Here is a 13,476-nt window from a genome sequence, read left to right as displayed (position 1 = left end):
CTACACACCTGGCCTAGACACCTGGCCTAGACACCTGGCCTACACACCTGGCCTACACACCTGGCCTACACAGCTGAACTACACACAAACCGCCAAGGCCTAGAAAGTAATAGCTGAGACACACCATAAAGACCAACAGCTAAAAGCAGTGGGTTGGCGCGGTGTGTTGCAAGGTGTGTTAGCAATCACCTGCTGGATGTCGACGATTCAACATGTAGAAACGTCGGGAAATGAACAGAAAAGGACGGCAGATATTCTGGTCAGAGGAGACAGGACGGCCACACGCTGCTTCTAACCATTGTGGTGTGTTGTGTCTCTGAAGCCTGATTCCCACTATAGGGCCCAACTAAAGCCTATACTGTGCTGGCTCAGATATTTTCTTTTCAGATTGTCCTTCCCAGTATGTTTCCAGCAGCAACTATGGTGGATGGGTAACCAGGCCAGCCCAGTACATCTCGGCTTGGCTCAGCTCGGTTTGGCTTCAGTAGTGTGAAACGGGTATATTGCCAGGCCTGAACACAGAGGCCTTCAGTAGGACCACACACCAGGTCTACACACTGACCTACCAATCACCAATGGGACAAGAGATATAACTTTATTCAATCATTAGGCTCAATAGACACTACTTCATCTCTCTCTCTATCTCTATCTCTCTCTCTCTCTCTCTCTCTCTCTCTCTCTCTCTCTCTCTCTCTCTCTCTCTCTCTCTCTCTCTCTCTCTCTCTCTCTCTATCTCTATCTCTCCTCCAGGGGCATTAGGAGAATCCTACTTATTTGTGGCAATATTAAACATCTCTGTTTTCCTATATGTTTCTTATACGTTTCCTATATGTTTCAACACTAACTCTGATGGGTAATTGATTCTCATGTGTCTCTGTTGATGTTTTTATGTTGTGTAAAGGGGATGCAAGCCATAGAAAAATACATTTTGTCACTAATTAAGGAAAAACATACTAGAAAATGTAATCGTTGAGGAGAATAGCTGACCGTTTTGTGTAGTCTGAAAGTGTCAGAGGTATGTCTGTAAATCTGTAGCAATCGTCCAGTAATGTAAGCAAGGAAGTTGAGCCAATGATACCAACAGATTTAAAACTGTTAAAGAACTTGCAACTCACACATCCTACGCCCATGAGCACAAAATGTAAGACTGTGCCAAAGACGAGCGACCAGGTTGCCTGATGTAGCCAATCTGTTTACAGAGACAAATATCAAGGCATACCAATGTCATATATGGCCCTGTATGCCTCAGTTGGTAGAACATGGCTCTTGCACCACCAGGGTTGTGGATTCAATTCCTGGGGCCACCCGCGTAAATTGTATGCATGCATGACTGTAAGTCGCTTAGGATAAAAGTGTCTGCTTTCTATTACCAATAGTAAAGACATCATGGAGAATGGGCACGATTCCTTTAAGAGCACTTTTGAGTATTTAAGGATAATTACAACTTTACAGTTAATATGGTTCTGTTTCTGTTGTCATGGTGATGACTTAGTGCCGGGTCAGAGGCAATATATCTCCTCCGTCTTGTGCTTGTTTCTCAACTTCGTCTGGAATGGCACCCTATTCCCTTTATAGTGCACTACTTTTGCCCAGAGCGTCATGGACTCTGGCCAAAAGCAGTGCACTATATAGGGAATAGGGTGCCATTTCAGACACAGCTTCACTTAGACTATGTCCCTCAATACTCTTCCAGTATTCCTCTTCCATAAAAAGTGAATGTCAATTTAAATATACCCCATGTTACGACACCTGCCTATCATTTAACAGACTCTCAAAACAATATACATAAACTGTGGATTCTTTTTTGTTTCATCGCTGTTTGAATTGTTTCCCTTTCTTCCTCGACCTACTCTCATAAAAGTATAAGCAATTTGTCCAGTCCGGACAACTGTAAAAAGGTTAGAAAATATTTTATTTTTCCTTTCTTAATTGAAGCAATTTGACCTGCAGGACTTTCTCAGTTATATTGCATGGGTGCTTGTAGATAAGATGCAAAAGTAAATCTTTTTTTATTCAAAGATCATGTAAGATAAACAATGTATTTAGCATGAAGCATGACTTATTTTCATATTAACTTAGATCCTACAAGAGAAAACAAAGGTTTTGCAGACAATTCTTCTGTATACCCTCGATTTTGTTTAATTTAATTTAGATCTTTTTTTGTAAATTGATATTGTATTTCTTCAGATGAGCGGGCTTATAAAGACATCTGCTTCAGGGAGAAATGTTATGGGGAAATCACTCTGCAATTATGAGGCCCTTCTATTCTGGGCTTTAGGTATAACAGACCTGGGTTTAAATACTATTTGAAAGCTTTCAAATACTTTGAACGGTTTCTTTAGCCTGCCTTGAATGCCAGATGGGCGGGGTTTGTACTTTTGGGACTTTTCCATTGGTTCCATTGAGGCAAGCTTAATCAAGCACAGCCCAAGTATTCTAAATGATGTCAAATACTGTAGTGTTTGAACCCAGGTCTATTAGGTATAAGGCTAGATTGAAAAGCCTCTAGTATGGCCTTCAGTCTTCTTCTGCCTCTTAAACGATAAATATGTCAATGTTCTAGTGTTTTTCAGAAGATATCAATAGTGTGTGTGAGTGTGTGTGTGTGTCCAAAAACCATACACCCTTTAACATTGTGCCTGCTCTCAAGACTTTGTGTTCCGATGTCTTTGACTGACATTATATAATATTGAACAGCACATATTTCTTTATTTTCTCATTTTGTTTTGTGAATATGTTACTACTTGGTCCTAATTTGCTCCTGACAGAAACCTCAGTGTAAACTGACAAGAGTACAGTATATGGAACTGTTTGACATGGAATTTAGAATTCGTCAGAATGTTCAGAACAAGTTCCACTGTTCTAACTGGCTCCCTAGCCTACACCAGATTAGCATAGGCAAACCTTTTGTTCAAAGTTACATCAGATACAATATATTAATGTATGACTCAATAGAGCCTGTTTTTATGGATAATTTACGTTGGAAAAAGGACATACAAAGGAAAAGTATTATATTGTGAGCAATGTTTAAACCCTGCCAATTGTTTAAGTTTTGAGTGATTCAGTACATTTAGCCCACTGCCGTAGAAGATTAGTGGAAGCTATAATGAGAAGGCATTAAAGCCTTAGTCAGTTCATGCTCTGTTTTGTACATACATACAGTGGAGTTAGATAATGAACCCGTTTCTAGTTCAACCAGCCGAAGAAATAGGGGTTGGATTGAGGTTATGAGTCAGATTGAGCCAGAGCAGGGTTTCCCAAACAACCCCCCCCCCCGACCGAGTTTGGGAAATCCTGGTTTAGAGGAAAGGCAGAGAGTGACTACGGTATTGGTTTAGAGGAAAGACAGTGAGTGACTACGGTAGTGGTTTAGAGGAAAGACAGTGAGTGACTACGGTAGTGGTTTAGAGGAAAGACAGTGAGTGACTACGGTATTGGTTTAGAGGAAAGACAGTGAGTGACTACGGTATTGGTTTAGAGGAAAGACAGTGAGTGACTACGGTATTGGTTTAGAGGAAAGACAGTGAGTGACTACGGTAGTGGTTTAGAGGAAAGACAGTGAGTGACTACGGTATTGGTTTAGAGGAAAGACAGTGAGTGACTACGGTAGTGGTTTAGAGGAAAGACAGTGAGTGACTACGGTAGTGGTTTAGAGGAAAGACAGTGAGTGACTACGGTATTGGTTTAGAGGAAAGACAGTGAGTGACTACGGTATTGGTTTAGAGGAAAGACAGTGAGTGACTACGGTATTGGTTTAGAGGAAAGACAGTGAGTGACTACGGTATTGGTTTAGAGGAAAGACAGTGAGTGACTACGGTATTGGTTTAGAGGAAAGACAGTGAGTGACTACGGTATTGGTTTAGAGGAAAGACAGTGAGTGACTACGGTATTGGTTTAGAGGAAAGACAGTGAGTGACTACGGTATTGGTTTAGAGGAAAGACAGTGAGTGACTACGGTATTGGTTTAGAGGAAAGACAGTGAGTGACTACGGTATTGGTTTAGAGGAAAGACAGTGAGTGACTACGGTATTGGTTTAGAGGAAAGACAGTGAGTGACTACGGTATTGGTTTAGAGGAAAGACAGTGAGTGACTACGGTATTGGTTTAGAGGAAAGACAGTGAGTGACTACGGTATTGGTTTAGAGGAAAGACAGTGAGTGACTACGGTATTGGTTTAGAGGAAAGACAGTGAGTGACTACGGTAGTGGTTTAGAGGAACGAAAGTGAGTGACTACGGTGGTGGTTTAAAGGAAAGACAGTGAGGGACTGTGACAGCTAGACAGGGAGATACAGACAAGCAATTGTTCTGAGTTCCATTGAGTTCCATTGTCATAGTATTCTATTAACTTTGATAGAGAACACAGACATTCTATTCAATTCAATGTGCTTCTATCAATGTTTACATGAAAAAAAGGCTACCTGGTTGTGTCTGAAATGGCAATATATATTCCCCATATTGTGCACTTCTTTTGATGAGAGCCCTGGTCAAAAGTAGTGCACTATATAGGGAATAGGGTGCCATTTCAGACGCACACTTACTGTCCCTGTTACAGGTCAAGCCCTCTGTGTGTTATGGTGACTAATATGTTGTAGAGTCTTCCCTGGCATGTCAAGGACAATGTGTTTCTTTAGTAACCACCTTCTCATCCGGTGACTCACACAGTGGCTGCGTCCCAAATAGCACCCTATTCCCTATATACACAGAGTTTACCAAACACTAGGAACACCTTCCTGATATTGAGTTACACAATCCATGTCTCAATTGTTTCAAGGCTTAAAAATCCTTCTTTAACCAGTCTCCTCCCATTCATCTACACCGATTGAAGTGACATCAATAAGGGATCATAGCTTTCACCTGGATTCACCTGGTCAGTCTATGTCATGGAGACAGCATGTGTTCCTAATGTTTTGTACACTCAGTGTAGTGCACTACTTTTGACCAGGGCCCATAGGGCTTATGTGCCATTTGGGACGCATCCAGTGACATGCAGGGAAGGAAGGTGAACTCATGGGCCTATAATGGTCTACTTTACAGATATAATGATACCGGGGAAAAGGACTGAGTAATTTAATGAAATGGAAAGAAATAGATGGAAAGGTCTCACTGCCTGAAAAGCCCTCGAATGAAAAACAAATGTGTTTATTTTTATTTTAACTAAAAACCTGCCAAACTTAATCATGCTCAATACAAGCTGTGCGTCCCAAATGGCAACCTGTTCCCTTGATAGCGCACTACTTTTGTCAGAAGTGCCATTAGGGTGGCGTTTGGGACTCACACAAGGCCTGGCATTTGTTTTTTTGTGTGTTTTTTGTGTTTTGTTTACTCTGATAATACGTTACAATACTGCCCTGTTGGTGACTGTTTGAGAAGTGTCAGAAAGCCATCATATAGAGATGTCAAATGCAAAACTATTTATCTGTGAGATGACAATGTAATGCAGAGTACACCCGGGTGTTTGATTGGTTTTCAAATGAATGTTTGATTCTTTCCTTGTTGTGCAATAATATTGCCAAATAATGATTTCAAACTATTTCATCGATTCATTCATGTAGATATCATATTGTCCAATAACTGTGGCAAAAAAGTATCAATGTTGTTTTTTCCTTTCCATTTTTCTAAAACCTACAATAATGTTTGTGATGTATTGTCTTCCAGTTGCAATAATTAAAAAAAATACAAGTGGCAAAAGATGACCTGAACTCGACTCTTGTGCTGGAAAGAAACCATGTAATAAGCATGTTACAACAATGTTATTCATCTCAACCCTAATTAGCCCACACAACTAAAAACAAACCATATTCTCCATTACAGAAGTGCATCAGAAAGGTTTACTATGACTGTGATATGTGGTTGTCCCGTCTAGCTACCTTAAGATGAATGCACTAACTGTTAGTCACTCTGGATAAGAGCATCTGCTAAATTACTAAAATGTAGACATAAAAGAAAACGCTTGAAAGCTCAGTTGACTGAACTCACCTTTGAACTATTCACATATTAAGTCTAGGTTATTGAGGCCAGTGCCTGTGGTTGGCTCTCAAGATTGTACCCTATTATTGACCTTAAACATTCACATCAACAAGGGTTAGAACATAACAAGGCCCTTTTCAACCTGATCATTAACTATTCATTCACTTCCAATACATCTAATTAGATTGTGTCAGCAGAGCCAACAGTGTTTTACTCCCAGTCAGTGCTATAGAATATAGATCCTTCTTCTCTTTCAGTCAATCTGGTGGTTGCCATCTTGGAGCCATGTGACAGAGGAAGGAAGGAAGGACATTCATAATTAAAGCCAAAGACTACAGGCTTAACCTTTTACTGGAGTGGGCTAAATCAGGGTCACAGAGAGTGTTTCTTTGTAGTCTTAAACAAATCTACTTTGAAACAAAAGTATACACCTAACACACATGGTTATGGGCTTCAGAAAAAGAAGACACCTGTACCATGTCAGATTTAGAGTTGAAATGAATTCAATTTTGAGTTTGCATCCCAATATTACTCTTTATATACATCACAGAAGACTGAAATATAACAAAACCGTTTTACATAGAAACACCGGATTTTCGGCGGGTTTTTGAAATAATGTTTATTAATGATGACATTTTGAATAACATTCCACCCCTTGAGGCCACTAGGTCATTTGACTGCAGAAAAGGCTACTCAGAAGCCACTGCTTCCCAGCACAGCATAGCTCAGGTCAGCTCAGCACAGCAAAGATCATGAAAGCTATAATCCCATATTGATGTCATTTGTCAAATCCACTTCAATCAGTGTAGATGAAGGGGAGGAGCCAGGTTAAAGAAGGGTTTTCAAGCCTTGAGACAATTGAGACATGGATTGTGCATGTGTGCCATTTAGATGGTAAATGGGCAAGACAAAATATTTAAGTGCCTTTGAACGGGGTATGGTAGTAGGTGCCAGGCGCACCGGTTTGAGTGTGTCAAGAACTGCAATGCTGCTGGGTTTTTCCCGCTCAACAGTTTCCCGTGTGTATCAGGAATGGTCCACCACCCAAAGGACATCCAGCCAACTTGACACAACTGTGGGAAGCATTGGCGTCAACATGGGCCAGCATCCCTGTGGAACACTTTCGACAACTTGTAGAGTCCATGCCCCGACGAATTGAGGCTGGGGGGTGCAACTCAATGTTAGGGAGTTGTTCCTAATGTTTGGTATACTCAGTGTAAGTACACTATACTGTATATGAAAAGAAAAATCCACAAATATGAAGTAGCTTTACCACTTAAACAGATTATGTCAATGAATACATGGTAGCCTACACAGCAACAGCTGAAGAGTTTATTTCCCAAATGCTATACCCACAAATGTTTCACAGTGCTTTTTCACCAGAAATGATTGCTTATGGCCACCTTCATGTGTGTGGAAAATATTACTGTTCTCAGATTTTTTATTCAGATATTTTAGATGTGTATGAAGATGTTTTTTTTTGTGCAAAATGCTATATATCCATCGTTTAGACGGAATGGAAAGTTTGTATCCTGTATATTTGACTGTGATATGTGGTTGTCTCACGTAGCTACAGTTAGTGCATTCATCTTAAGATACTGATACGTGAGACAACCACATATCACAGCCAAATATACAGGATACAAACATTCCATTCCATCTAAACGATGGATATATAGTACAGCTAAGCTTTACACAGTCAAATGTAACAAATAACTACATTTTTTTAATAAAGAAATGTACAAATGATACATTTGTGACATCATTAAGTGGAAGTCGCTCTGGATAAGACTATCTGCTAAATGACTAAAATGGAAAATGGAAATGTTTTACATACAGATCTCATATTACTGTATTGGATTATTATTAGTAAAAAATAAATAATTTTGATGTCACAAATGTATCATTTGTACATTTCTTTATTTAAAAAATGTCGTTATTTATTACATTTGACTGTATAAAGCCTAGGAGTACTACATATTTCTCTGAGAGTGAGGTGGATATACAGTGGCTTGTGAAAGTATTCACCCCCGTTGGCATTTTTCCTATTTTGTTGCCTTACAACTTGGAATTAAAATTGATGTTTTGGGGGTTTGTATCATTTGATTTGAAGATGCTAAATATATTTTTTTGTGATACAAACAAGAAATAAGACAACAAAACAGAAAACTTGAGCGTGCATAACTATTCACCCCCCCAAAGTCAATACTTTGTAGAGCCACCATTTGCAGCAATTACAGCTGCAAGTCTCTTGGGGTATGTCTCTATAAGCTTGGCACATCTAGCCACTGGGATTTTTGCCCATTCTTTAAGGCAAAACTGCTCCAGCTCCTTCAAGTTGGATGGGTTCCGCTGGTGTACAGCAATTGTTCAGTCATACCACAGATTCTCAATTGGATTTAGGTCTGGGCTTTGACTAGGCCATTCCAAGACATTTAAATGTTTCCGCTTAAACCACTCAAGAGTTGCTTTAGTGGTATGCTTAGGGTCATTGTCCTGCTGGAAGGTGAACCTCCATCCCAGTCTCAAATCTCTGGAAGACTGAATCAGGTTTCCCTCAAGAATTTCCCTGTATTTAGCACCATCCATCATTCCTTCAAGTGTGACCAGTTTCCCAGTCCCTGCCGATTAAAAACATCCCCACAGCATGATGCTGCCACCACCATGCTCCACTGTGGGGATGGTGTTCTCGGGGTGATGAGAGGTGTTGGGTTTGCGCCAGACATAGCGTTTTCCTTGATGGCCAAAACACTCAATTTTAGTCTCATATGACCAGAGTACCTTCTTCCATATGTTTGGGGAGTCTCCAACATGCCTTTTGGAGAACACCAAACGTGTTTGCTTTTTTTTTTCTTTAAGCAATGGCTTTTTTCTGGCCACTCTTCTGTAAAGCCCAGCTCTGTTGCTTTGCAGCTCCTTCAGGGTTATCTTTGGTCTCTTTGTTGCCTCTGATTAATGCCCTCCTTGCCTGGTCCGTGAGTTTTGGTGGGCGGCCCTCTCTTGGCAGGTTTGTTGTGGTGCCATATTCTTTCCATTTAAAAAAAAATTGATTTAATGGTGCTCTGTGGGATGTTCAAAGTTTCAGATATTTTTTTATAACCCAACCCTGATCTGTACTTCTCCACAACTTTGTCCCTGACCGGTTTGGAGAGCTCATTGGTCTTCATGGTGCCGCTTGCTTGGTGATGCCCCTTGCTTAGTGGTGTTGCAGACTCTGGGGCCTTTCAGAACAGGTGTATATATACTGAGATCATGTGACAGATCATGTGACACTTAGATTGCACACAGGTGGACTTTATTTAACTAATTATGTGACTTCTGAAGGTAATTGGTATGCACCAGATCTTATTTAGGGGACTCATAGCAAAGGGGGTGAATACATATGCACGCATCACTTTTCCGTTATATATTTGTAAATAATTTTTTGACACTAGTTCTTTTTTTCATTCCACTTCACCAATTTGGACTATTTTGTGTATGTCCATTACATGAAATGCAAATAAATATCCATTCACATTATAGGTTGTAATGCAACAAAATAGGAAAAATGCCAAGGGGGATGAATACTTTTGCAAGGCACTGTATAGCATTTTGCAAAGAAAGAACATGATTATTTGTCCCTCTGAAATGAAGCCATCAAATTATAGATTTTAAACAAATACATGTCTGTCATTGAACAACCCCGTGCCATGATTAGATAGTGAAAAAACACACCAATCTCTTTCATAATTTATTTTAACAATAAACGGTCATTTACCAACATTTCTGAAAATGGATATAACATTTTGGAATGAAACTGTTCAAATATAGGAGAGGAGAACGTGTGGATCTGTGTTAACTTGCCTGATGTGGGGGTGAGTTCTGCGTCCCATGGTCCAGATCATCCATATCCACTGAATGTCCATTGAGGCAGGTTTCCATGGAGACAGTAGGAAGTAGCAGTAAGGCTCTTTGTCAGCCTGCATTCCTTCCATAGCTTTATGCTTTCGGGGAATTTCCTCCCTAGAAGAGGACGGGTATTGTTAACAGAGGCTGTATGAGACCACAGACAAAGCTTGCCTGAAGTGGACATAAATTAACCATTTTGACCTAAAATGCACATCTTATATGATAAGTGGCTACTCTTCCTGGGATCCAAACCAGAAACAAAACAACAAATAAAATACATAATATAATATACATAATATACATAATACTACATAATATGCATACCACTACATAAAACTACATAATATACATAACACTACATATTACTACATAATATACATAACACTACATAATACTACATAATAAACATTACACTACATAATACTACATAATATAAATAATATACATAACACTACATAATACTACATAATATACATAACACTACATAATACTACATAATATACATAATATACATAACACTACATAAAACTACATAACATATAAAACGCTACATAATACTACATAACATAAATACCAGTACATAATACTACATCACACTACATTAATATACATAACACTACATAATTTACATAACACTACATAATATTACATAATATATATAACACTACATAACACCACATAATATATACAGTGCATTGGTAAAGTATTCAGACCCCTTGACTTTTTCCACATTTTGTTACGTTACAGCCTTATTCTAAAATTGATAAAATAAAACATTGTACTCATCAATCTACACACAATACCTCAAAATGACAAAGCGAAAACAGGTTTTTAGAAATGTTTGCAAATGTATTGAAAATAAACACAGAAATACCTTATTTACATAAGTATTCAGACCCTTTACTATGATAAACTAAATTGAGCTCAGGTGCATCCTGTTTCCATTGATCAACCTTGAGATGTTTCTAGAAGTTGATTGGAGTCCACTGTGGTAAATTCAATTGATTGGACATGATTTGGAAAGGCAAACAACTGTCTATATTAGGTCCCACAGTTGACAGTGCATGTCAGAGCAAGAACCAAGGCATGAGGTCGAAGGAATTGTCTGTAAAGCTCCAAGACAGGATTGTGTCAAGGCACAGATCTGGGCAAGGGTACCAACAATTTCTGATGCATTGAAGGTCCCCAAGAACACAGTGGCTTCCATCATTTTAAAATGGAAGAAGTTTGGAACCACCAAGACTCTTCCTAGAGCTGGCCACCCGGCCAAACTGAGTAATCGGGGGAGAAGGACCTTGGTCAGGGAGGTGACCAAGAACCCGATGGTCACTCTGACAGAGTTCCAGAGTTCCTCTGTGGAGATGGGAGAACTTCACGAAGGACAACCAACTCTGCAGCGCTCCACCAATCAGGCCTTTATGGTAGAGTGGCCAGACGGAAGCCACTCCTCAGTAAAAGGCACATGACAGCGCACTTGGAGTTTGCCAAAAGGCACCTAAAGGACTCTCAGACCATGAGAAACAAAATTCTCTGGTCTGATGAAACCAAGATTGAACTCTTTGGCTTGAATGCAAAGCGTCATGTCTGGAGGAAACCAGTCACTGCTCATCACCTGGCCAATACCATCCCTACGGTAAAGCATGGTGTTGGCAGCATCATGCTGTGGGGATGTTTTTCAGCGGCAGGGACTGGGAGACTAGTCAGGATCGAGGAAAAGATTAACAGAGCAAAGTACAGAGAGATCCTTGATGAAAACCTGCACCAGAGCTCTCAGGACCTCGGACTGGGGCAAAGGTTCACCTTCCAACAGGACAACGACCCTAAGCACACAGCCAAGACAACGCAGGAGTGGCTTCGGGACAAGTCTCTGAATGTTCTTGAGTGGCCCAGCAAGAGCCCGGACTTGAAGCCATTGAAACCGATCGAACATCTCTGGAGAGACCTGAAAATAACTGTACAGTGACGCTTCCCATCCAACCTGACATAGCTTGAGAGGATCTGCAGAGAAGAATGGGAGAAACTCCTCAAATCCAGGTGTGCCAAGCTTGTAACGTCATACTGAAGAAGACGAGGCTGTAATCGCTGCCAAACGTGCTTCAACAAAGTACTGAGTAAAGGGTCTGAATACTAATGTAAATGTGATATGTCAGTTTCAGTTTTTTATAAATTAGCAAAAAAGTATAAAAACCTGTTTTTGCTTTGTCATTGTGTGTAGATTGATAACATAACATAACATAACACTACATAATACTGCATAATCTCCTGCCTTTGCCTCATGCTTCAGAAACAGGAGATGGCTCCCATCCTATAAGCTGTTCCGGTTCACACAAGCCAAGGCTGGTGCAAGGTCACCTACCTACATAATACAATACATAACACAGAGTTAATTACAATAAAAATTATATAAAACTGTCTTTGTCTCTTCACAGTCCCTGTTGTGCCGTAAGGTGTTCTTTTATCTGTTTTTGAATCTGGTTTTATTGCTAGCTTGAGTTACCTGTGGGTGGCAGAGAGTTCCATCTAGTCATGGCTCTTTTTAATACTGTGCGTTTCCCAGCCTCTGTTCTGGACCTGGGGACTGTGACGAGGCCACTGATTGCATGTCTTGTGTTGTACCAATGAGTGTCCTAACTGTGTGCCAACTGCTTGAACAGACAGTTCGGTACCTCAACACCTCGCACAAAGACCAATAGCGCTGCAGTCAATCTCTCCTCAACTTTGAGCCAGGAGAGACTGACATCCATGTTACTGACATTCGCCATCCATGTACAGCTAAGTGCAGTACCTGCTGCTCTGTTCTGGACCATCTGCAATTTACCTATGTCCCTCTTTGCCGCACATGACAACACAACTGGGCAGTATTCCAGGTGCGACAAAACTAGGGATGTAGGACCTGTCTGGTCGATTGAGATGTCAAGAAAGCAGAGCAACGCCTTATCATGGCCAGACCTCTTCCCATTTTAGCAACCATTGAGTCTATATGTTTTGACCATGACAGCTTGCTTGCTATTTAGGGCCCAGCAGTTTAGTCTCCTCAACATGCTCAATCGGCCAAATTATTCAATAATAGATGTAAAGCTTAGCGTTGAGCAAGTGATTTGTCCCAAAAACCATGCTTGTAGTTTTTGGGACAAAATACTAGTAGCATATGCCTTTCACCTTGCTTAAATTGATTGTGACTTGGGTCATCATAGGGTTTGGAAACTGATCCTGTGTTTTGTCATGGTGTGTGATTATCCTCTAGTGGTGGAAATTAGTTACTACATCCAAGTGTCTCCTGAATCTGTCACTGGCAAAACCACTTGGGGTAAGAAATGGATAACATCTGAGAGGAAGAGGTGAATAATATATTAATATTATCTATTATAATTGATCACCTTTGATGACATACAGTATTGAATGACATAAAGTGCTTTGCAAAGTTTGGGCTGTAGCATGTGACAAATAGGTAGGTAGCTTAGTGAGTAAGAGCGGTGTGCCAGTAACCGTAAAGGTCGCAGGTTCTAATCCCCGAGCCGACTAGGTGAAAAATCTGTCGATGTGCCCTTAAGCAAGGCACTTAACCCTAATTGCTCGTGTAAGTCGCTCTGGATAAGAGCGTCTGCTAAATGACTGTAATG

Source organism: Coregonus clupeaformis, chromosome 33 (assembly GCF_020615455.1).
Source record: "Coregonus clupeaformis isolate EN_2021a chromosome 33, ASM2061545v1, whole genome shotgun sequence".
NCBI lineage: Eukaryota > Metazoa > Chordata > Actinopteri > Salmoniformes > Salmonidae > Coregonus > Coregonus clupeaformis.
The sequence above is the reverse complement of the archived record's forward strand: the minus strand, read 5'-3'. Positions refer to the sequence as shown.